The sequence below is a fragment of the Mustela nivalis genome (genome assembly GCF_964662115.1).
Source record: "Mustela nivalis genome assembly, chromosome: 4".
NCBI classification, from domain to species: Eukaryota; Metazoa; Chordata; class Mammalia; order Carnivora; family Mustelidae; genus Mustela; species Mustela nivalis.
In genome coordinates this window covers 119,200,981-119,224,318 of record NC_139023.1, presented here as the reverse complement: position 1 = coordinate 119,224,318, position 23,338 = coordinate 119,200,981, and the positions used below count along the sequence as shown (strand labels likewise).

General features: G+C 39.4%; 1 protein-coding gene and 2 pseudogenes across 6 annotated transcripts in view; 2 read left to right on the top strand and 1 right to left on the bottom strand.

Moving 5' to 3' along the window:
* Positions 1–23,338, bottom strand: part of MAPK10 (mitogen-activated protein kinase 10) — a 606,385-nt gene that overhangs the window by 487,812 nt on the left and 95,235 nt on the right. The window lies entirely within an intron of this gene.
* LOC309862619 (ATP synthase F(0) complex subunit C2, mitochondrial pseudogene) lies at positions 13,482–14,014 on the top strand (annotated as a pseudogene). Its single transcript has one exon. The product of its transcript is annotated as an ATP synthase F(0) complex subunit C2, mitochondrial pseudogene (transcript).
* On the top strand, positions 16,343–17,069 carry LOC309863068 (small ribosomal subunit protein uS7 pseudogene; annotated as a pseudogene). Its single transcript has one exon. The product of its transcript is annotated as a small ribosomal subunit protein uS7 pseudogene (transcript).

The window sequence follows — 23,338 nt, the reverse complement described above, 5'->3', positions numbered from 1 at the left end:
AAGAGAAAACCACTTTCATCAAAAACTGTGTAAGTTTTCTTAATTGTAAGAAGTCTACTCAAACTATATACATATAGAGAGGTTTTTTTATTTAAAAAGAAAAAAATATCAGAAGTATTTCGAAAGGACTCAAAGGCAGAAATTACAGTCAGATTTCCATAGCTGAGTCTTACAAATTGGACTGAGATCAGGAAGTAGTCTTTCTTCTTCCACTCTCAGCCTAGTTTTTTCTGTTCCTTCACTCCCTTGACTCAAACACAGCCATGCCTTCCAGCCCTAGCAAATTTATCAACTCATCTGCATTTCTGTGTCCAAATTAAAAACCCTCATTGGAAAGAATCTAAACTGGTTCAATCTAGGCAATGATTTGGTTCTCTCTTGTTCTGATGCCTGCCCCTGGCCCACCAGCTGAGGTCAGTAAGGGTCAGGGATTTGTAATGTATCTGTAACTGCCAAAAATGCCCTTTCCCTCTGGAAAGGAAAACTCCCAGAGAAGTGATTTGGACAACAAGTCATGCTACCTTCCAGAGATAAATGCTATTAACCATTCAGTCTGGGTGCTCTTAGGTGGCTCAGCTGGTTGCTGTCAGACTCTTAACTTTGGCTCGGGTCATGATCTCAGGATCCTGGGATCCAGTCCAGCATCAAGTTCTATGCTCAACACAGAGTCTGCTTACCGCTCTCCCTCTGCTCCACCCCCCAACTCATGCTCTCTTTCTCTATCTTTAAAATAAACCAGTATAATCTTAAAAACAAAAACAAACAATTCAAACAAACAATTCAGTCAGGTCCCACATGTTTCTATGCATATATATGTGCCTTGTTATTCATATATGGGATCATGCACTACATATTATTTAGCAGTTTTTTTAACTTTCTCTATATCTTGTATTTATTTCCACCAGGAATTCAATCTCATCAAACTTTGAAGGCTTTTGGTATATCATTGACACTCAGTTATTTGTCAGAGCTGAATGAAGTAGCTATAAGCATACATTTGACTATTTTTCTGGTTAACATGTAAAGTTTTAAAGATTTTTGGAGGGCAATCTCTAGCAGAGATTAAACAGTGTTAACATAGGGCGCCTGGGTGGCTCAGTGGGTTAAGCCGCTGCCTTCGGCTCAGGTCATGATCTCGGGGTCCTGGGATTGAGTCCCGCATCGGGCTCTCTGCTCAGCAGGGAGCCTGCTTCCTCCTCTCTCTCTCTCTCTGCCTGCCTCTCTACCTACTTGTGATCTCTCTCTGTCAAATAAATAAAATCTTTAAAAAAAAAAAAAAAAAAACAGTGTTAACATAGCTTGCATATACCAAGACCTCCTGAGACCAAATCCATGATGTTAAAATTAATAAACTGTTTTGAAAAACAAAGCATGTAATTAACTTACTATTATATAATGAAATGAAGCCCAAGTGAAATACTTAAATTGAAGTTATTATGAATCAGAACTCAGCAGTTGTCCTTCAAAAACATAGACATGTCCAAACATGACTCAGCAAGTTCCATTATTGTATTACTATGGTACTATTACATGGTACTATTGTATGTACCAGAATACACTGAGAATGTTTCTTGCACCAAATATCCTACTGGTCTTGAAAATATGTCTCTCTACCTTCATCATGACCCTTGCCCACCTCACCCCACTACACCCCAGTTTAATTCACAAAACTAGAAAGCGTGCGGAAGACAAAGTATTGACTAATACAGTACTTGACACAAATTGAGCCTTCTATAGAAGCTTGAGTGAACATACAAATGAAGGTATAAATATATGAGTGAACACATTCTGACCGCTCTCCAGGAGTTTTGGTAAATACCCGCCTTCCACCCTGGCATAAGATGAAGAAAACAACGTTTGAAAATAAAGGTGATAAAAACTTGTAGCCATTGGCATTAAAATCTGCTCACCATAATCCCTTCCCAAATTCAATTGGTCAAACAGAGCTCTGAGGCTGCAGAATTGTTCCTGTGAAAGTAGGGGAGTAAAAACCTTTCCCACTGTTACTCCCACCTCCGCACTTCTACAACTTGCAGCCTCCATTCCTCTTGTTTACCCCCTAATTAGTCTCCACTAAAAATATCTGGTGAGGTTCTCTTCTATTATTTGAGTGTTGACCCTAGCTGTGACACATAAAAAACCTTCCGGAAGTCTCTCTCCTGTAGTGAGTTAAATACTTAAAGAGGTTTATTTGTTCTCAAGGCTGAGCAACCACTTAATTCCATTACAATGGAAAGAGCTGTTTAAAGGCAAGTATGAACTGCTAGAAACTGGTGCCTGAGATAACAGGGCGGTCTTACCATTTTAAGAGAACAAAGAATTCAAATTAGCTGCTTGAAACCTTCTGTTGAAAACCACCAACCTGACAAGTTCACCTCTGGACTCTTGATTTTCTACGTTTTTGGCACTTTTGAGTTATTTCCTTTCACTACTTTAAAGTCAAGTGGAAGTAAATCATGGAGTTTTAGTAATTCTACATGAAAAGCCATAGAAAAGAACAAGAGTAATGAAAGAGAAGGGGGAAATAGTGCAGTTTATTAGAAACCAAACTTCTCCAAAAATTTAAAATTTATTTCACAATACAATTAAGTATAATATTTCAGGGAGAAGAATCATTCTAAATGATGTAATGCTGCCCTTGTTTATTCACAAAGATTCTTACTAGCTTAAAATTAAATTATAACAGGTATTAAAGAGGTCACTTGTGATGAGCACTGGGTGTTATTTGTACATGCTGAATCACTAAATTCTGTAACTGGAACTAATATTACACTGTAGGTTAACTAGAATTTAAATAAAACCTTGAAAAGGGGGTTTTGGAAAAGAAGAAAAAAATTTTAAAATCAATTATAAAATAGACATTTTTGCTGAAATGTACACTCCTGCCTAATTTATTTACAAGGAGATAGGACAGATGGACATTGTTTTATAACTCTTAAATTCTCTGCTGTGCCTAACATAGTCGTAGGTGATTGTGAATTGTTAAGTTGAAATTTTGTAATGATACCCAAGCTTAGTGCTACTAGTTTTCAAACAACAGTCAGACCAAAAAAATAAATCCTACTTGCAGAACACAATGCTATATTAAGTCAGTGTCCTAAACACTACACTTTTTTCCTTTCTCTTTTTACCCTCATTTCTACTTACTGAGAACAAGAGAGGGTGACAGGGAGACGGAGAGACAAATAGAGAGAAAGCTCCTGCCATCCTAAAAGACCGTGCTTTATTCTAACAATGAGAAACTATTACCTATTGACTTTCCTTTTCCAATAAACACTGTTTTGACAAAAGAATGGACCCGAAGCATCTACAAATTACAAAGCACGAACTCAGTCAACTTTGAGACTAAATCATAGCAGACTTTTTTTTTTTTAAAGATTTATTTATTTGACAGAGAGAAATCACAAGTAGACAGAGAGGCAGCCAGAGAGAGAGAGAGAGGGAAGCAGGCTCCCTGCTGAGCAGAGAGCCCGATGCGGGACTCGATCCCAGGACCCTGAGATCATGACCTGAGCCGAAGGCAGCGGCTTAATCCACTGAGCCACCCAGGCACCCCATAGCAGACTTTTTTTAACTCCTTACCATTAAATCTGCTCATCCTGCAAGAATTTGTTGTTGAAATTTTATACATGGAGCCCAAGAGAATAAGGCACAGTGCTCTAGCACTCTTGGATATGTCTGGGATAACAGCCTAATGAAGGATGGAAGCATGAAAATTAATATAACATAGATTCTTGCCACCTAACAGAGATTTGAGTTTATTCGATTTCTTGTTCACCTGATACTTTTTTGTTTGTTTGTTTTGTTTTGTTTTGTTTTTGTGGCAGGCATGAGATGTTCAGCTTTCCTAAGAGCTAATTCTTGGATTTGGATAGTGCAAGAAAGAATTCTAACTGTTACAGCAGGGGATAAAATGTGCAAATGCCTGCAGCAATTCTCTCTCTGACTAAGCTGTCAAAACACTGAAATTGTGTCCCTGTTGGTCCTCGCTTCCTCCTCCACCCTCTCTCTGCAGGGGTTCCCAGCACTGAATCTTTGTCAAAAGAGAAGACACAGTAGGATTAGCAAACTATACCTTTCTAAAAGATTGCCACCTTTTTTGTGTTCCTTGTCATGTTTATTTCCTTATGTCATTTTTGTATAATCCTTGCTGGTTCTTTTTAGTTTGATTTAGTGGGAATGTCCATATTTTAGATTAGTTAATGATTTAACAAAAGACATTACATTTGGTTAGTGATTGTGCTTTAAAAAAATCCGAATAACTGGGGACTGTCACTGTCTCCGAACCACGAGGAAAATAACCACTTTGCAGAATCACTTTATAAGTACTTCCAACTGGTAAGTGAGAATGTGGAATAAACTGTAGCAGAGAGACTTCATTAAACATGTTGCTGAAATACTAAAATGTGTACAAGGGAACAGAGGGTAATACAAAGAATGCTGAGCCACAAACATTACCTTAAAATTATAAATAATTAAATAAATGTTATTAGAATAGAATATAGTATATAATAAACATACCGTGCAAAAATTATTAAAATGTTAGAAAATATTTATTATTAAGCATCTGCCAAGAGCCAGGCTCTACAATGCCTCTGATTATTGCATTTAATCTTCACACATCTGACAGTCACTGAGCGCCTACACTGTGCTAAGTCCTGGAATACCAAAATGAAAGACTCAATCTTTGTCTCTGTAGTAGCTCACAGTCTAGGGAGGGGGAAATGACCAGTAAACAGTTGTGAAATGAGGTTCCATGGACCTCTGCACACTCACAAAGGAATCTAAGGAAGAACATCCAGCCGTGATTGAAGGAGTTGGACATATTCACCAAATACCGCTTTGTGGAAAAGAAAAAAGGAGGGGGGAGACAGGGGAGGAGGGGAATCCCAGCCTTAAAGAATGAGAGTTAGACAGAAGATAAAATGGTTGGGTGGAAACAAGAGAAAGAGGGAAGCTTCTTCAGGCCAAGGATGTAGCACTACAAAGGCAGAGAATTATGAGACAGCAATTCGTATTTGGGGGAACTACAAGTGATTGTTATTAAAGCTCAGGCTGGAAGATGAAGGGAGGAGGCATTAATGCAAGGCTTAGTGTACCATGCTAAAGAGTGTGAGCCTTTCCCTGGAGCCAGAAAAAACAATGGGATTTTTAAACAGAGTAGCTAAATAACTGCATTTTTAATTTAGAAATAATGATAATCATAGATCTCCCTTACTGAGTGCTCTTCTGTGCCATTCATTTTATATTATTCTTTTTTTTTTTTTTTTTTTTTTTTTTTTAGTAAGCTCCACAATGTGGAGTTGAACTCACAAGCCTAAAATCAAGGGTCACTCTATGCTCTATGTATGGAGCCAGCCAGGCAACCCTATATGATTCATTCTTATTTAACTGTCTTAACCATGTTATAAGTAGGCATTATGTCCATATTTTATAGATAACTGATGTTCAAAAACTTTAAGAAACTTGCCCAAATTTATCTTGCAGCTAAGGACAGAGGCTGAATTTCACAATGTTCTCATTTTCCCACCCTAGCTCTCAAAATAACTGTGATGTGGTTAGGAGCAGGTGCTGTGGCGACCCACTGACTGGGCTTGAATTCCCTGCCATTTTACTTTCTACGTGACTGTACAGCTTGTGCATTTCATCCATAAAATGGGGATAATAAAACCCATTCAAAGAGAAATGAAGATATATAAGGTGGTGCACAAAGCAGTTAGCACAAAGCCTACCCCAGAACATAATCCTAACCATCAGTAGAGTATGGTACTAGACTAGCCACTGTGCTTGCATGTGTTTTATACAGCCACGTAAATATTTTTAAAAACCAGACAAGGTGGGCATTATCTTCATTTTATAGATTTAAAAAAAGAGAGAGAAAGAAACCTGAAACTTAGAGAAATTCAGTCACTTGCAAAAAAGACATATAACTAAATGACAAAACTGGCTCTGCTCTAAAAGGTATACTCTTTTTCATAATACAGAATATCGTGTACCAGAAACCGTCTCTTGTGCACTATACAGGATAAATTAAAGAGATAAGATAGGAGGCAGGGGGTAGAATATTTAAGAGGTTTTGTATAAACCTAAGGGAAATATGTCAAGAGAGTGAATTAAGTTAGTGTTTATGTGAAGTAAAATAAGTCAGTTAAGAGACATTGACAAGATTGAATGAATAAGACTGGAATGGCAGACTGAATGTTGAGAAGTAAAGAAGAGAACTCACAAGGACTTTCTGGGTTTTGGTTTGGGTACTGGGTAGACAATAGCCCTGAGATAAGAAGCAGGATGGGAAAAATGGAAATGTCTTGGATAATTTTTATTGACTAAATGAATAAATAAATAATTTCAATTTGGAATGCATTAAGTTCACTTATGTTCAACATCTAAAAAACATAAGCAATAGTCTAGGAAACATTGGCCAGAATTCTGTACTAAAGAGAAAGGGAATATAAATAGGTACTTAAATCACTGCATGTGTAAATGGCATTTCTAGAGATACTAAAATAAAAATAGAAGAGGATCAATGACAGAATTTTGGAATTAGGGAAGAACCTTTTTTCCACTGGACTCAAGTTAATACATGGAGGAATTCCACTAGAGTAGTGTTCTTGGCCTATTTCTCCACTTATTACATCTCACAGAGAGAGTGAGCTCTAGGGAAGGAACTGAGGACTAGCCTCTTCTTTTCTCTCTCTCTTTGACTATCAGCCTCTCTTCAGGGTATTCCTTGTCCCTGCTCCCCAGTGCCTCAAACTGTGACTAGGAGCAGGAGTTAAATTCTATGGTAAGTATTTCATCATGCATTGTAAGTACCCATTCGAAGACACATTTTATAATTAGTTTTATCAGTGATGAAGATGGGGGTTTTTTTGTTGTTGTTGCTGTTGTTTTAGATTTTATTTATTCATTTGACAGAAATCACAAGTAGGCAGAGAGGCAGACAGAGAGAGAGGAGGAAGCAGGCTCCCTGCTGAGTAGAGAGCTGGACGTGAGGCTCGATCCCAGGACCCTGGGATCATGACCTGAGTTGAAGGCAGAGGCTTTAATCCACTGAGCCACCCAGGCACCCTGAAGGTGGGTCTTTATCTCTATGTGTTTTATTCTTCAAATGATTTTTACACTTAGGAAATGAAGAAAGAAGTGCTGTTTGTGGACTCTCTGTGAACTTTCCCAGCTCACGTAGCTGGGAAACCCAAAACTAAAGGAACAAGAAAAAAAAAAAAAGGAGGCCATGAAGAAGGAGAAGAATGTACAATAAGAAACATAGGAAGAAAACCAGGAGAAAATACTGTTCTCAAAATCAAAGGAGAAAGATATCTTTTTTTTTTTTAAAGATTTTATTTATTTATTTGAGAGAGAGAAATCACAAGTAGATGGAGAGGCAGGCAGAGAGAGAGAGAGAGAGGGAAGCAGGCTTCCTGCTGAGCAGAGAGCCCGATGCGGGACTCGATCCCAGGACCCTGAGATCATGATCTGAGCCGAAGGCAGCGGCTTAACCCACTGAGCCACCCAGGCACCCCAGGAGAAAGATATCTTTAAAAAAAAGTGGAATGGTCAATAGTGTCAAGTGCTATGAAGAGATCAGGGAATATAAGATCCAAAACTAGTCTTCTAGACTTGGGAATTGAGAACGGATTCAAGGAAATAACAGAAACAGAAATATCATAATATAAAGAATATAGGTTACACTGATGGTCCCAATCTTTCATGCCTCCTTTTATTCTTGCCCTCTAGTAGGATTCCCTCCCCAAACTGAAGTTGGCCTGGCCGTGTGACTTGCTTTGCGCATTGCAACACTGGGAAATAGAAGTAAGCAGAAGCTTTAAAAAGTGCTTTCGTGCTTCAGCTCTCCCTCTTGAACCCTGCCCATCACTACAGGAACACTGCCAGTTTAGTGGCCAGTGGATAACGCGTCTGACTACGGATCAGAAGATTCTAGCTATATAGAAGGAAGTGAAACACTCCTTGTGGAGTAAGTTGAGTTGCCCCAGCCAAGGCCATCCTTGACCAACTAGCTCTCAGGCAACCCAAAATCTGACCATCAACACTTGAGCAAGCTCCGTCAAAATCAGCCAAGTCTAACCACCCATAGCCTCATGAGGAATAATAAGTGCTTGCCACCTCAGACTACTAAATTTTGTGCTGGTTTATTAATAACAGCTAATCAGTATAGAGTAAGGTACAAAACAGCAAGCTATTGTAGGTTGTTATAACAACCTTATCTCAGAAACTCAACCAACCTAATTATCTTGCTTTTATTTCTGAGTCTCTTTAATTCTAATTATTAATTTGGCTGATTCTTTGGTCAATGTCAGACTTCCCCAGTTGACTATAAGCTCCTCGGACATATCCTTCTTCTGTTTTCCTCTTCACCATTATATTTCCCATGTCTAGCAAAGTGCCTAATGCTTAGAAGGTATTCAACAAATAGTTTTTGAATACGTAAATTAATGAATGATTGGAAGGATACGTAAAAAAATTAATAAGGAAGTAAACAGGTAAACAAGAACGAAACTGAACCAAAAGGAGTCAGCAGCTTTTAATGAGTTTCAAAAGCAGTTCCAAGAGCTTCATGGGAGATCATAGGTGTTACAGACTAATTTTCGTCATGCACCCCAACCATCACCAATTCAGATGTTGAAGCCTAACCCTCAATATCCTTTGCAAAAAAGGCCTTTAATTAAGTTTAAATGAGGTCAAAGGATGAGGTTCTAATCCACCAGGACTGGTGTTCTTATAAGAATAGGAAGAGACACCAGGGGTGCCGGAGCAGAGAGGAAAGGTAGTGTGAGGACACTCAAGAAGGTGGTAATCTACAAGCCAGAAAAATAGGCCTCACTAGAAACCCACCCAGTAGGAACTTTGATCTTGGACTTCCAACCTCCAGAACTGTGAGAAAACAAATTTCTGTTGTTCAAGCCACCCAGTTGATAGTATTCTGTTATGGCAGCCTTAGCAGGCTAACAGAGTAGGCTACAGATTTTAGATTCAGGAAGATGGAGTAGAGGAGGGGAAAAAAACCTAAAACTTAGTGGCCAGAGAAACTAACATAACTATATTTTAATTGAATAACCATGTCAAGGATAGAGGAGGATAAATATCACACAGAAGCGGAAAAAAAAATGAACCAATCCAAGGGAATTTTGAGCACAGCATCTTGACTTTATACCCATAATCTACGGAACAAAAGAACTGCAGTCAAATCTTGAACTCTTTCTAGTAGGTTTGTTTTTCATTGTGATATTACTGCAGCAATCTGAAACTATTTTGTGGATATTGTAAGACTGAGAAGATAAATAATGTGATGATGTCCCTGGGAGCCATGTTCTTACTATGGGAAAAAAAGAGATAAAATTATGGAAGGAAGTAGCCAAAGAAAGCCCTGGAAGTAGCTCAGTTAGTTAAGCAGCTCCTTTGGCTCAGGTCATGATCCTGGGGTCCTGAGATGGAGTCCCACATCCGGCTCCCTGCTTAGCAGAAGTTTGCTTCCCCACCACCCCCAGCTCACTTGTGCTCACTCTCTCTCTCTTACAAAAATAAATAAATAAATAAATAATCTTAAAAAAAAAAAAAAAAAAAAAAAAAAAGATTCATCCAGACAAGAATTATGTATGGATATGAAATCTAGGAAGAAAAGTTTGATAAGAAGCAGAATATGTGCATAACCCCAAAGTATTTCACCACATATTATTTAGTGGTTGGAAGAGGGAAATAGTAACTGTACAGTGGAGAAACCAGAAAACACTTTGATTAAGTGATCAAATTAACATCACCAATAAGGTGAAGGCAGACATCGTATGCTGCCAGTTGGGCTTCTCTAAGAAGCACACATTGCTGATGTCATATGCATCTAGGGACGTGTGATCTGAGTCCAATCATCAGAAAACACCAGACAAAACCAAAGTAATGAATATTCTATAAAGTAGCAGTCTTGTATTTTTTGAAAATAACAGTAACATCAAAGATGAAGAAAAACTGAGGAAATCTTTCATATTTGGATACTAAAGAAATACAACAACAAATTGCAATATGTAGGGTACCTGGGTGGCTCAGTTGGTTAAGTGACTGCCTTCAGCTCAGGTCATGATCCTGGAGTCCTGGGATAGAGTCCCACATCAGGCTCCCTGCTCAGTGGGGAGTCTGCTTCTCCCTCTGACCCTCTCCCTCTTATGCTCTCTCTCTCTCCCTCTCTCTCGCAAGTAAATAAATAAAATCTTTTTTAAAAAAAGTTATTCAAATTGCAATATGTGATCCTGAACTGAATATCGTACTGGAAGATTAAAAAGTGCTATAAGAGACATTATGAGGACAATTGACAAACGGGATTATGAACTATAGAGTGGACAAAAATATTGTTTCATTGTTAAATGTCCTGAATTTGACAACTGTACTGTGGCAATGTAAGAGACTATTATTTTTCTTAGGAAATATACAATAAAGTACTAAGAGGTCAAAGGGAATGACATTACAATCTACTTTCAAATGATTTGTTAAAAAAATTTAAAATGATGTATATTTGGAAAGAATGAGAGAAAAATATAATAAAGCAACCATGCAAAGTATGCAAAATTGTTAAATCTGGATAAAGTGTATATGGGAGTCCTCTATTATTATTTCAGCTTTTTCATTTGTTCAAAATAATTTCAAATTAAAACTTAAAATCAAACAAAGGTACCACACCGGTAGACGATATTGATAATAGGAAGGCTATGCCTCTGTGAGGGCAGGGGGCACATGGGAAATATCTGAAGTTTCTCCCCAATTATGCTGTGAACCGAAAACTGCTCTAAAAAAAACCTGTCATCATTTTTAAAACATCAGTGAACAAACACAAAAGACAAGAAAGGTAAAGGAATTCTGGGTGATGTAAAGTCCACACCTTAATTTTAAGTAGATTGCTCAACAGCCTAAGGGACAGATATTATTGTCCTTGTTTTACTGAGAGGAAATTGGGTTTCAGAGGTCTCAAGATCTGATGCTACCTAGAAAAGAGAAGATAAGGCGCAGGTAAGGAGAAAATGAGCCAAGGCTCCCTTGGCTCCACTTGCCATCTTAATTCAGTCCCTGAATGGATGAGCTCACTGCAAGAAAAGCAGCTCCCTCCCACCATTTCACCACCTCCTCCCACATCGAAATGATGCTCTCCTTAGATCATTAATCATCTCATTAAGGTTCCTGTATTGGCCACATACATTGTCCTTATATTTTCTTGACATAGCTGATGATAAAGAACCCATTGTAAGATGTCTACTCCTAGCACAACTGTCCCCAACAATAAGGGAAATAATACCTTTTCATCAATGTCTGGTTTCAGCACTAATAAGTGTGACTTCTGGTTTTCTCAAGCTCCTTGCATACAATTTTATGAACTGGGTAATATCTATAACCCAATTTTCCTAACACGCCAGTAACTAGATCTAGATTACTGGACTGAGTTGAAATACTATGTAGAACTAAGTCTTGTGCAACATAAAAAGCTTTTTGCAGGGCGCCTGTGTGGCTCAGTCAGTTGAGCATCTGCCTTTGGCTTGGGTCATGATATTGGGGTTCTGGGATGGAGTCCCTCATGGGGGACTCAGTGGGGTGTCTGCTTCTCCCTCTGCCCCACTGCCCTACCCCCACTCATGCTCTCTCTCTCTCTCTCTCTCAAATAAATAAAAATCTTTTTTAAAAAACTATTTTTGCAATATGTATCCCCTAATCACCCACACTTCTTTCCTGTACTAGCTTTCCCTTTTCCCAGTAATTTCTGGTGTTAACTTTAGTTTCTAAATCTGCCACATTTCTTTTAACTACACAATGGCACCCCGACCAAGTTAGGGGCAGTACCACGAAGAGCTGTGAAGTAAACAAAGATTATCTTTACTGCCCTACTCTCCCCCCATCCACACCCCTGCAGTCTACACTCAGCCTAGAATCCTGCAGTAGATGGCAGAAGATGGCATCGAATCCTTTCCCTCTCTGTAGCATTATAGATCCTCCCATCGAAAGAGAGATTCTATTTCCCTACCCTTTGAATCTGAGTTTGGCCATATGACCTGCCAAACGGGACAACAGCAAACATGAGGTACAGCAGAGGCTTGAAAGTACTTGTATTTATTCCCTTGCTGCATCTGGAAACTGGAAACCGCCATTTCACAGGCTTGTTGTAACCTGCTAGAGGATAAGAGACCACAGGAGGAGAAACAAGATACCCTAGCCCACAGTCAGCCAATGACCACACACGTAAGGGAGGCCATCAGCTCCAGCCAACCCTCAGCTGACCTACCAACTTATCTAGAAGCAGCTAGAAACCACAGACTCATGAGTAAGCCCAGCTAAGACCAGCAAGAAAACCACCAAGCTCATCCCTTACCTTAACCATCCCATAGCTTTGTGTTTTAAGTTACTAGGCCTTGAGGTAGTTGTTTATGCAGCAAAAGATAATTAATACAGACTTAAATATCTCCAAGTAGGTACTACTCTCACCCTGCCTCCTGGTTACCCATCTTTATCCTAATGTCACCCACTACCCACCCAACAACTGATCCACCATCAAAATTCATTTCTTCACATTTCTACAACCTCAAAATCCTTAAGCTGATAAACTAATATGAATTAATTCATTTATAAATAGAAAATAATCCTAATTCATAATAACATTATTAGAATATAATAAGCAACATACATACACACCAAATCCCCCCAAAAAAGGCCCCAAAATAAACCTTCTATTTCTTTCATCACTTTCTTGTGCAACATCATGTGCAAAAAGTTAATTCTTTTTACTTCCACTAGAGATATAACAAAGTTATGAAATCATTGCTCTAACTCCTTATCTCCTTCCTTCTCATCAAATTTCCAAATGAGTTGATTAACCTTTCTCTACCAAAATCGACATATCTTGAATAATTTCCAACTTAGTCTCTGAACAGTAAAGTCCTTCCAATGCCCTTTTTCTGTCATAGGCAAACCCCCTACCTCCAATGTCAAGATTTAACAAAACCTCAAATAACAAGCCAGGTATGATTAACATATTCCCAATATATTAACAAGTCACAAAACATTCATTTAATCTTACAAAACTTCCCTTCTGAGTAATCTATCATTGTTCTTTCCTAACTACATTTTTATAATAAACAGCATATCTACCTCTTCTTGAAACACATCCGTTCATTCAGAAAACACCCAGTACTTGTCTTACAGAGAACCTCCTTTCTCTCCTGGTCTCCTGATTCCATCCTGCAACAATAATAATACTCCTGGCCTCCCTCCCTATCTCCCCACTTATTCATCCCAAGGGAAAGAAAGTAAGTATATGTTATTGTGAACTTTGGGAGAAAGAACTAAGCAAGCTTGGCAGAGGCTCTCCTGAACCAATCTTGTTGATATCTGCCAGTGTAGGGAGGGCATGTCCTAGTTGACTCTCTACTATATTATAAGCATGTCTTCTCTGCACTGAAAGCAGCTCTCTTGCCACGGCCCTTCATCCCCTGAAAATGTACACCTGGGCAAATTTCTTCACCCTCTTCTTGGTCAGGAGCACCTCTCAACTGTTGAGTGGATCACTGTCTGCAGTGGTGCTAAAACCACCAGAGACAAGGACAGATGAGAGCCTCAGCAACTTAGCAGCCCCACATCCCCTCACCTCACTTATTCCTAGTCACAGCTTCCAAACCCCAGCACCATTTCAAGGGACGTCGACACAGCAGACAAGTTCATAGGGGCTGGGGCTGCCACGGTAGAGGTGGCTAGCTCTGGGGCTGGAATTGGGACTGTGTTTGGGACCCTCACCATTGGTTAGGCCAGGAACCCCTCTCTGAAGCAACAGCTCTTCTCCTACGCCATTCTGGGTTTTGTTCTCTTAGAGGTCATGGGGCTCCTTTGCCTGATGTTGGCCTTTCTCATCCTCTTCACCATGCGAAGGAGCTGTCTCCGCCTTCCATAGCTCTTTCTCCTATGTCTCATTTGCCCTGGGTATTTTCCTTTTCATATACCTCCCCAGGCAGTCTGGGGAAAGTGCTTGGCTCAAGGTTTGACAGAGGGAAGACAAATAAATATTGTATTAGTGAGGGGTGGGGGGAGATAAGCACAGTAGGCCAGGCTCCGCCCCTACAGAGAGAATACTACTATTTTGAAGGGTTAAATTCAGCTAATGAGAGATTATCTAAAAACAAACAAATAAAAAAACCAAAATCAATATCTTCCTGTTTTGATCTCCAGACCACTTGCTGAAAGGACAAAAAGGGACTAGAAACTAGGCCAGCTTCTCCCATATGAAGCCAACACTTCCGCACATTTCTCCCAGCTTTTCTACCCAGAGGCAGTCCCTCTTTACAATCATCTTCCAGGAGTGGGCTTCTTCTAATTCTTATGCCCAAAGGAAAAAGAAGAAGCCTTTTTCAAATCTGAACAATGACAGCTTATATGCTAGCAGCAACCTGTTGATTTTCAGCTATCTGAGTCCTCTATCTCTTAATTGATTCACAGCTTAAGGAAAGCAATGTGTCACTTATTCGGCTCCTAAAATTCCAACACTACTATGCACCAGAAATTATGAGACATGTTAGGGAGGCAAGATGAGTAAGATAGAGTTCCTGGCTTCAAAATGCCATACAGCTAAATTCCCTAGGTCCTCAAAACCACTGTTTATTTATTTTTTGGTTATTAGTTTGTTTCTGTATCGAGAGAAAGATGTAGATTGCTCTCTAGAAACATCTACACTCTGGGCTCCCCTCTCAGAGCCTTGAAGGTTCTTGCAGGTACGGGTGGAATTTTGTGGACCAGGGGCTAGAAGAGGGCACAGTGATCATTTGGATGATGGCACCATAACTGATGAAAACAAACACAGACATAGGATTCAAGTTCCTTAAAAGCAGGTGAATAACAAAGTTTTCTTTACATACTGACAGCTACATGGCAGGAAAGACAGTGGCATGACCAAAGTGAAGGGCATATACATCTGCCCAACAGAGGCACCCATGTGCATGATGATATCTAAGTATTTGCTCAGAGTAAGATCCTGCTGTGTCCCTCTGAAAGCTTCATCTTGTCATTGCCATGGAGCTTTGTTATATCCTCCCAAGCCCACCCCCAAGTTCTAGAGACTCTGATTATGAATCTGAATGCCCACCAGGGCAATGCTGGTTTACCGCAGGCTGGGTGAATGAAAAGTCAGCAATGTAGTGTCTCCCAGTATCTCCGACTCAGAGTTGCCTAGGTCTCCTCCTGCAATCAGTCGCAACCCTGTATGCAAAGAGATGAGAAGAGCTGGGAGATGGGCAAGATACTAAGGCCAAAAGTGACAGGAAAGCTAAAGCAGTAGCCAGTAGCAACTTTCAAAGTAAAATCCAATCCCAGAATCCGACCAGATAAAAGGGAACCCAAACTACAATCTGGGAACAAATGAATGAGGAAGGGGAAATAACAGAAAGAAGAGGATCCTGAACAACAACCTAGAATGTGCGAAGACTACACAGAGAGCTTTTTAAGCTTGCTTTTTTATGCAGATACATTGCTCCAGTATAAGGGGTTAAGATCAAATAGACAAATAATAACTTGTTCTGACATCCCTCATAGATAATATTCTTTTTTAAACTGCAGTTTTCAGGTGTCTTCATCTTAGAGGTAATAGGTATTGTAAGTATATTTTCTTTTTTTTTTTTTTTAAGATCCTTATTTATTTATTTCTTTATTTGAGAGACAGTGAGAGAGAGCATGAGAGGGGGAAAAGGTCAGAGGGAGAAGTGGACTCCCCCGTGGAGCTGGGAGCCCAATACAGGACTCAATCCCAGGACTCTGGGACCATGACCCGAGCCGAAGGCAGTTGTTTAACCAACTGAGCCACCCAGGTGCCCTGTAAGTTTATTTTCTGAACCAGAGGCAAAACATGATCCTATAGTTTATCTACATTGCTTAAAAATCAAGCCACCTTGGAAAATTTGACACCCAAGAGTAATTTGAGAGAGAGAGAGCACATGCCTTTATTCAACACCTACAACAGTCCCAGCATTTTGTTAAGCAATTTATACTAAGCATCTCACTTAAGCATTACACAAAGAAATATGAAAAAATTAGTCACTTTCCAAATAAGAAAACTGAGGCCTCCTGAAATTAAGTGACTTGCCAAAGTCATGTGCATGGTGGTGTCAGAGGCTGAACCTGGGAAGTCTGACTGCAAAGCCCACAAGCTGAACCACCACCTCATCACCACAGAGCTAGCGAGGGTAGAGGGATAGTTTTAGATGATAAAGGGGTGAAGGAAGAGTATTCTGCCCACAAGGGATGCCCAAGAATCAGGTGCTAATCTAGGGAAGAGAAAGGGTTAAGGGAGAGTTGGCCACAGCTCCTGATGTTAATTAAAAATGCTGCTTTGGCTTCCTGTCTGTGCCAGGGCGGCGCGTGGTGCACGCTGATCGATTGTGACGCCCCGGCTGCGCCCTCAGGATGACCAAGTGGGAGACAGCTGCACCTGCGGTGGCGGAGACCGCTGACATCAAGCTCTTTGGGAAGTGGAGCACCGATGACGTTCAGATCGATGACATCTCCTTCCAGGACTACATTGCAGTGAAGGAGAAGTATACCAAGTATCTGCCCCACAGTATACAAGTACCTGCCCCACTATGCCGCCAAGCGCTTCCGCAAGGCGCAGTGCCCCGTCGTGGAGCGTCTCACCACCTCGATGATGATGCATGGCCGCAACAATGGCAAGAAGTTCATGACCGTGCGCATTGTCAAGCACGCCTTCCAGATCATCCATCTGCTCACTGGTGAGAACCCGCTGCAGGTCCTGGTGAACGCAGTTATTAACAGCGGTCCCCGGGAGGACTCAACCCGCATCGGGCAAGCCGGAACAGTGAGGCGTCAGGCTATCAATGTGTAACCCCCTGCACCGTGTGAATCAGGCCATCTGGCTGCTATGCACAAGTGCACGTGAGGCTGCCTTCCGGAACATCAAGACCATTGCTGAGTGCCTAGCAGATGAGCTCATCAATGCAGCCAAGGGCTCCTCCAATTAGTATGCTATCAAGAAGGAGAAGGAGCTGGAACATGTGGCCAAGTCCAACTGTTGATTACCTGGCTGTGCCTTCAATAAACCTGTCTGTCCTTGGGGCAGCCTCAAAAAAAAAAAAAAAAAAATGCTTTGTAGGGGTTCCTGGGTGGTTCATGTAATGCCTCTGCCTTCTGCTCAGGTCATGATCCCAGAACACCCATGTTCAGCAGGGAGTTGTCTTCTCCCTCCTCCTCTGCCTCTCCCCCTGCTCTCTCTCTCTCTCAAATGAATAAATAGAAACTTAAAAAAAAAAAAAAAATTGCGAGTCATATGATAAGTCTTTAAAAAAAAAAAAGCTACTTTCTAAAGTCTGCCCTCCCAGCGACTGAACTGCCCGCTGGTGTTATCAGATCCCAATCCTTATCATGCCTTCGGAAGACCTTCTGTCAGGGTAATCGGCATGTTCCCCTCCAACTAGTCTAGTAATTGTACCCTGAATCTGCAGACAGTATTCCTACTTCTCTTACCCTGAGAAATAAACTCACATAATCACAACCTCATTTCATATCTGAATAGTTAAATCAATTTTGTCAATTTTGTCTATTTCATATCTGAATAGCTAAATCAAATTTTGCCACTATTATTAAGAAAAAAAGCAGAGGTACCTGCCACTAAGAAACCACTGTCTGCAAAAAATAAAATAACATACTCATTGGGACATTATTTTGCTTGAAAGAATCTTTGCTGAGGGGCGCCTGGGTGGCTCAGCTGGTCAAGTGCCTGCCTTGGCTCAGGTCATGAGATGGAGCCCCAGATAGGCTTCCTACTCAGCAGGGAGTCAGCTTCTCCCTCTCCATCTGTCCATCCCACTAGTTGTGCACTCTGTCTTTCTCTCTGTGCGTCAAATAAATAAATAATCTTTTTAAAAAAAAAATCTTAATCTTAAGAAAAAAAAATAGAAAAGAATCCTTGCTGAAAAGGAAGCGGTTAAAGACCCAAATTAGAAGCTGGAGAGGACATTCACACTTAGTCACAGTCCCTAGCCACACTCTATGTGTAAGGTAAAAAAATAGACCATTTCTCATCCGCTGTTAAGAAAAAATAAAAATACTTGTACATGCTTGAAAAATATAGAATAAAATTATAAGGAATCAGCATAAACAACAACCTACGAAGAACTTTTTAAAGTCTAACCATTAAAGTGGCACACCTTCCCACTGAGAAATAAAAATAGATTATTAACTAATAATGCTACATTCATCTACATGCTTAAGTTTGGGGTCATTCTTGTCAGATAACAAAGCCTAAAGGGGAAAAAATCCCTATAACAAAGCCCTGCTCATTTTCCTCCTTTACTCTGACCCTGCCCAGAAGGAAGCCCATGGTTAGGAGACACCATTTCCTCATGCTTTTCTCTTCAGTATTAAGTATCTACCTATGAGTGGTGCTGAGTTGTTTATAAAGATACAATTTTGTGGGCTGCCCTACCTGGCTGCAAATTCTGAAATTGTTTTAAAAAAGGTAGTATGTATACGTGTTTTATATCTCTCCTACCTCTCTTCCTCTGATCTCCAAGAAGGGTAAGCGATGGTCTTGAGTTTGTTCTTCCTGAGACGGCCTGGCCATTTGCCACCCTGCCTGCTTTCCGCTGGCAGGCTCTTGCTCTCTTCCCTTCTCCAGATTCTCTGGCTCCCCTCCCCATGTGGCTTGGTAATGGAAATGCATTCCATACAAGCTCTCCTCTAGGTTTTGAGACAAAAGCTCTCTAGTTCCTTCCCCTGTATTTCATGTTCTCTTCAGCCTCTCCTTGGTAGTTACGGAGTAATAGGAATGTGATTCAGATCCCTGCTTTGGAGTAAAAGTAAACAGAACAGGCATTTAGCCCCTTTTAATCCTAAACTGTTCAGACTAACATAGCTTACGCGATAGAGTTCCTGATAGAATTCAATCTAGCTCATTGGAATTCTTCAATAGAAACATGGTATATTTCCTTCCTGCGTTGTTTGGTGTTTTTTGTTTTTTGTTTTTTGTTTTTTTTTCAGGATCTTGTGAAGAGAGATTCCTAGTCAAAGACTGGATCCAGTTATTCCTGGATCCCAGTCCTAATACAGTTAAGATACCACAACCCATGGGGCGCCTGGGCGGCTCAGTTGTTAAGTGTCTGCCTTCAGCTCAGGTCCTGATCTCAGGGTCCTGGGATCCAGCCCCGTGTTGGGCTCCCCACTCTGCAGCAAGCCTGCTTCTCCTTCTCCCACTCCCATTACCCCTGCTTGTGTTCCCTCTCTCACTGTGTATCTATCAAATAAATAAAATCTTTAGTATATGTGCTGCCGAAGCGAGCACTAAATAAAATCTTAAAAAAAAAAAAAATGCTACAACCCAGAACCCAAAACACTATTTCAAGAAGTGCCAGTATGCATTTTCATATTCACTCTTTTCCTCAACCATGGTGATTGGCGATGTTTCAGATGGTAGCGATTCCATGGTCATGGATTGCAGAGGAAGAAGACTTGAGCAGAACTCCAGCCAACCCACAGGCATGTAGTGTAAACTGAGAAATACATCTTGCTGCCATAAGCCACTAAGATTTCACAGTTGTCATCCAGCATCATCTAACTAACCCTAATATAGTGACTGATGGAGGTGGTGTTTCAAGAGTTAGTTCTAACCTAAGTAGTAATAATACATCAAATGTGGTGTGCCAAAGTCTATGATTGGTGGGTAACATAGCCTGTATTGTCTGCTTGAGACCAGCCTACAGGATGAATCAAACTATCCTAGATGACCTAGGACATCCCATTGGATAACAGCACTTCAGGAGTTCCAGGGAAACTGCTCTTAGAGAAGAATCTGCTCGAGTCTCTTCCGAGAATATAGGACCTACAAGAGAGGATTTCACCACTGCTCCCACATTCTAGGGACAGTGTCCTATCTACTGACACATATAATAACCCTGATGCCTAAATGTTCACCTATATCCACCTTACATATAAATTGAAGGTTTATTATGTGATTATAGGCTTATTATGTGATTCTAACCCTGAAATTCCTCTTTCTTTCAGATGTTACAGTGCCTTTAACATCCCCATTTTCATTGTTCAAAGAGTGTAATGTTAGCAACTAAACAGGAGTTTTGGCTAGCTAAGTTTAAACTCCCACCCACTGATAATTTCTCTTCTGTATCCTTGACAAATAGCTATCCTACCTCCTTACATTGGCTAGCAAAAATGGTTAGAAAATTCTACCTTATAAAGGGTTGAAATTTGCCTCCACATTCTTTTAATCTAACTTTTAAAACTTGTGCCCATTCCACCTGTCTTGAAATTCCAGGGTTTTTTTTCCCTAAGTTCCTAGAAAAAACGTTAATCCTGGCAAGAAATGAGAACTTGGGGAAGCAGATATAAGTTTTTTAGAAAAATATTCTCTCTCTGGGTCCTTAAAGTTCATCTGTCCTAGATTCTGAGTCATCTTTAGACCAGAATAATTACAAGAGTAGGGGAAAAAATAGCCCGTAGGCAAATGGAATTAGACCAAGAGATGGATAGAAACCCAGCCTTGGTTGGTACAGAAGTTGTGACTTATGTTGTCCTTCATCTTTAAACTTTCAGTAAAGAGTTGTTATTAATTACAGTCTTAGCCTGGATCATTAAAACCTATTAATCCGTGAACTCAATGAAGGCAGGAACTATTGCCTTTTCTTTTTTTTTTTTTTTTTTTTGCTTGCTTTTTTTTTTTTTTTAATCAACACTGATTATCCCTAAACCTATATTAGGCACTTGATAACTGTTTGTTGAATGAATGGCAAAACACGTATGTTGGAGATTAGGATGTGGTCTGGGTTTATCTTGGGGATTCTGAGGAGAAATAATTTAATTTAAAACCTGCAAGGGTCATGCTTTAATTCAGACTGATTTGGGTGCAGGGGCCCCAATCTTGTAAAAACATTGTAACCAATTTATAGAGATTTTAATGTTTAATTACAGATAATTTCAAATATACTCAAAAGTAGATAAAATGATATAATAAATTCCCATGTATCCATCTAAGGCCAACACCCATTAGCCCATGGCCAATTTTGCCATATTCACATCTCCATCCATCTGCTTTTCCCACAAATATTTGAAACAAATCCCAGGTGTTATATAATTTCATTTATAAATATTTTAATGTGAATTTCTAAAAGATAACAACTTGTCTTTAAACATAAAATACCATACCACATCTAAAAATAATTCTTTGATAATATCAAACATGTAGTGTCAAGTACTTAATTATCTCATAAATCTTACAAAGAGACTTTTTTCACCACGCTTATTTTAATCTGGATGCAAATAAGGAACCGATTAGGAAATAATAATAGTCTTTTAAGTCTCTTTTAATTTTCAGGTTCCACTTTCATCTCCTTTTTTTCTTCTTGCAATTTTTTTTGTTGAAGAATTGTGCTTGAATGTCCTGTAGAATTTCTGTTTGATTGATTACATCTTCTGAGTATATTCTTTTTCTTTATTTTGATTTTTATTCCAGTGCATTCCTTACTTTCCATCACCTATTTAACCCATCCCTCACCCCCTGCCCCATAGTCACCATCAGATTGTACTCTATAACTCAAAGTCTGTTTCTTGCTTTAACTTGACTCATTTTTTTTTTCCTTTGCTTGATTGTTTTATTTCTTAAATTTCACATGTAAGTGAAATCATATGCTATTTGTCTTCCTCCAATTGACTTATTTCCCTTAGCATATTACACTATCTAGCTCCATCCATGTTGTTGCAAATAGCAAGATTTCATTCTTTTTTATGGCTTCTTTATCCTTTCATCTTCTTTATCCATTCATAAGTCAATGGACATCTGAGCTCTTTCCATCTTTCCATATTTTGGCTATTGTGGACATTGCTGCTATAAACATTGGGGTGCACATATTCCTTTGAATTAATATTTTTGTATTCTTTGTGTATATGCCCAATAGTACAATTGCTGGATTGGAGGATATTTCTCTTTTTAACTTTTTGAAGAAACTCCATGTGGTTTTCCATAGTGGCTGTATCAGTTTGCATTCCCACCACCAGTGTAAGACACCTCCCCTTTTTCCACATCCTTGCCAACACCTGTTGTTTCTTATGTTGTTGATTTTAGCCATTCTGATGAGTGTGAGATAATATCTCATTGCAGATTTGATTTGTAGTTCCCTGATGGTAAGTGATGATGAACATCTTTTCATGTGTCTGTTGGTCATCTGGATGTCTCCTTTGGAAAAATGTCTATTCATGTCTTCTGCCCATTTTTCAATTGAGTTATTTGTTTTCTTGGGTGTTGAGTTGTGTCAGTTCTTTATATATTTTGGATATTAAGCCTTTACTAGATATGTCATTTGCAAATATCTTCTCCCATTTCATAAATCACCTTTTAGTTTTGTTGTTTGTTTCCTTCCCTATGTGGAAGCTTTTTATTTTCATGTAGTCCCATTAGTTTATTTTTGCTTTGTTTCCCTTGCCTCAAGAGACATATGTCTAGAGGAACCTGGGGGGTGGAGTTGGTTAAGTGTCCAACTCTTGGATTTTAGCTCAAGTCATGATCTTGGGATCATGAGATCAAGTGCCACATCAGGGCCTGCCCTCATCACAGAGCCTGCTTAAGATTCTCTCTCCCTCTCTCTCTGTCTCTCCTGCTCATGCTCTTTCTCTCTTTCTAAAATAAATAAATCTTAAAAAAAAAAAAAAAAAGATTTGTTAAAATGTCCAAGATACATAGGTAGAAAAAAGCTCTTATGGACAATATCAAAGAGGTTACTGCCCATGTTCTCTTCTAGGATTTTTATGGTTTCAGGTCTCATATTTAGGTCTTTAATACATTTTGAATTTATTTTTGTGTATGGTGTAAGAAAGTGGTCCAATTTCATTCTTTTGCATGTCGCTGTCAAGTCTTCCCAGCACCATTTGTTGAAGAGACTTTTTCCCTTTGGATATTCTTTCCTGCTTTGTTGAAAATTAACTGACCATATAATTGTGGGTTTATTTCTGGGTTTTCTGTTCTGTTCTATTGATCTATTTTTCTGCCAGTACCTTAGAGTTTTGATCACTATAGCTTTGTAATATAACTTAAGTCTGGAATCATGATGCCTCTAGCTTTGATTTTCTTTTTTAAGAATGCTTTGTCTATTTGGGATCTTTTGTGGTTTCATACAAATTTTAGGATTGTTTGTTCTAGTTCTGTGAAAAATATTATTGGTATTTTGATAAGGATTGCCTTAAATGTGTAGATTGTTTTGGGAAGTATAGACATTTTAAAACTATTTGTTCTTTCATTCCATGAGCATGGAATGTCTTTCCATCTATTTGTGTTATCCTCAATTTTTTTTCATCAGTA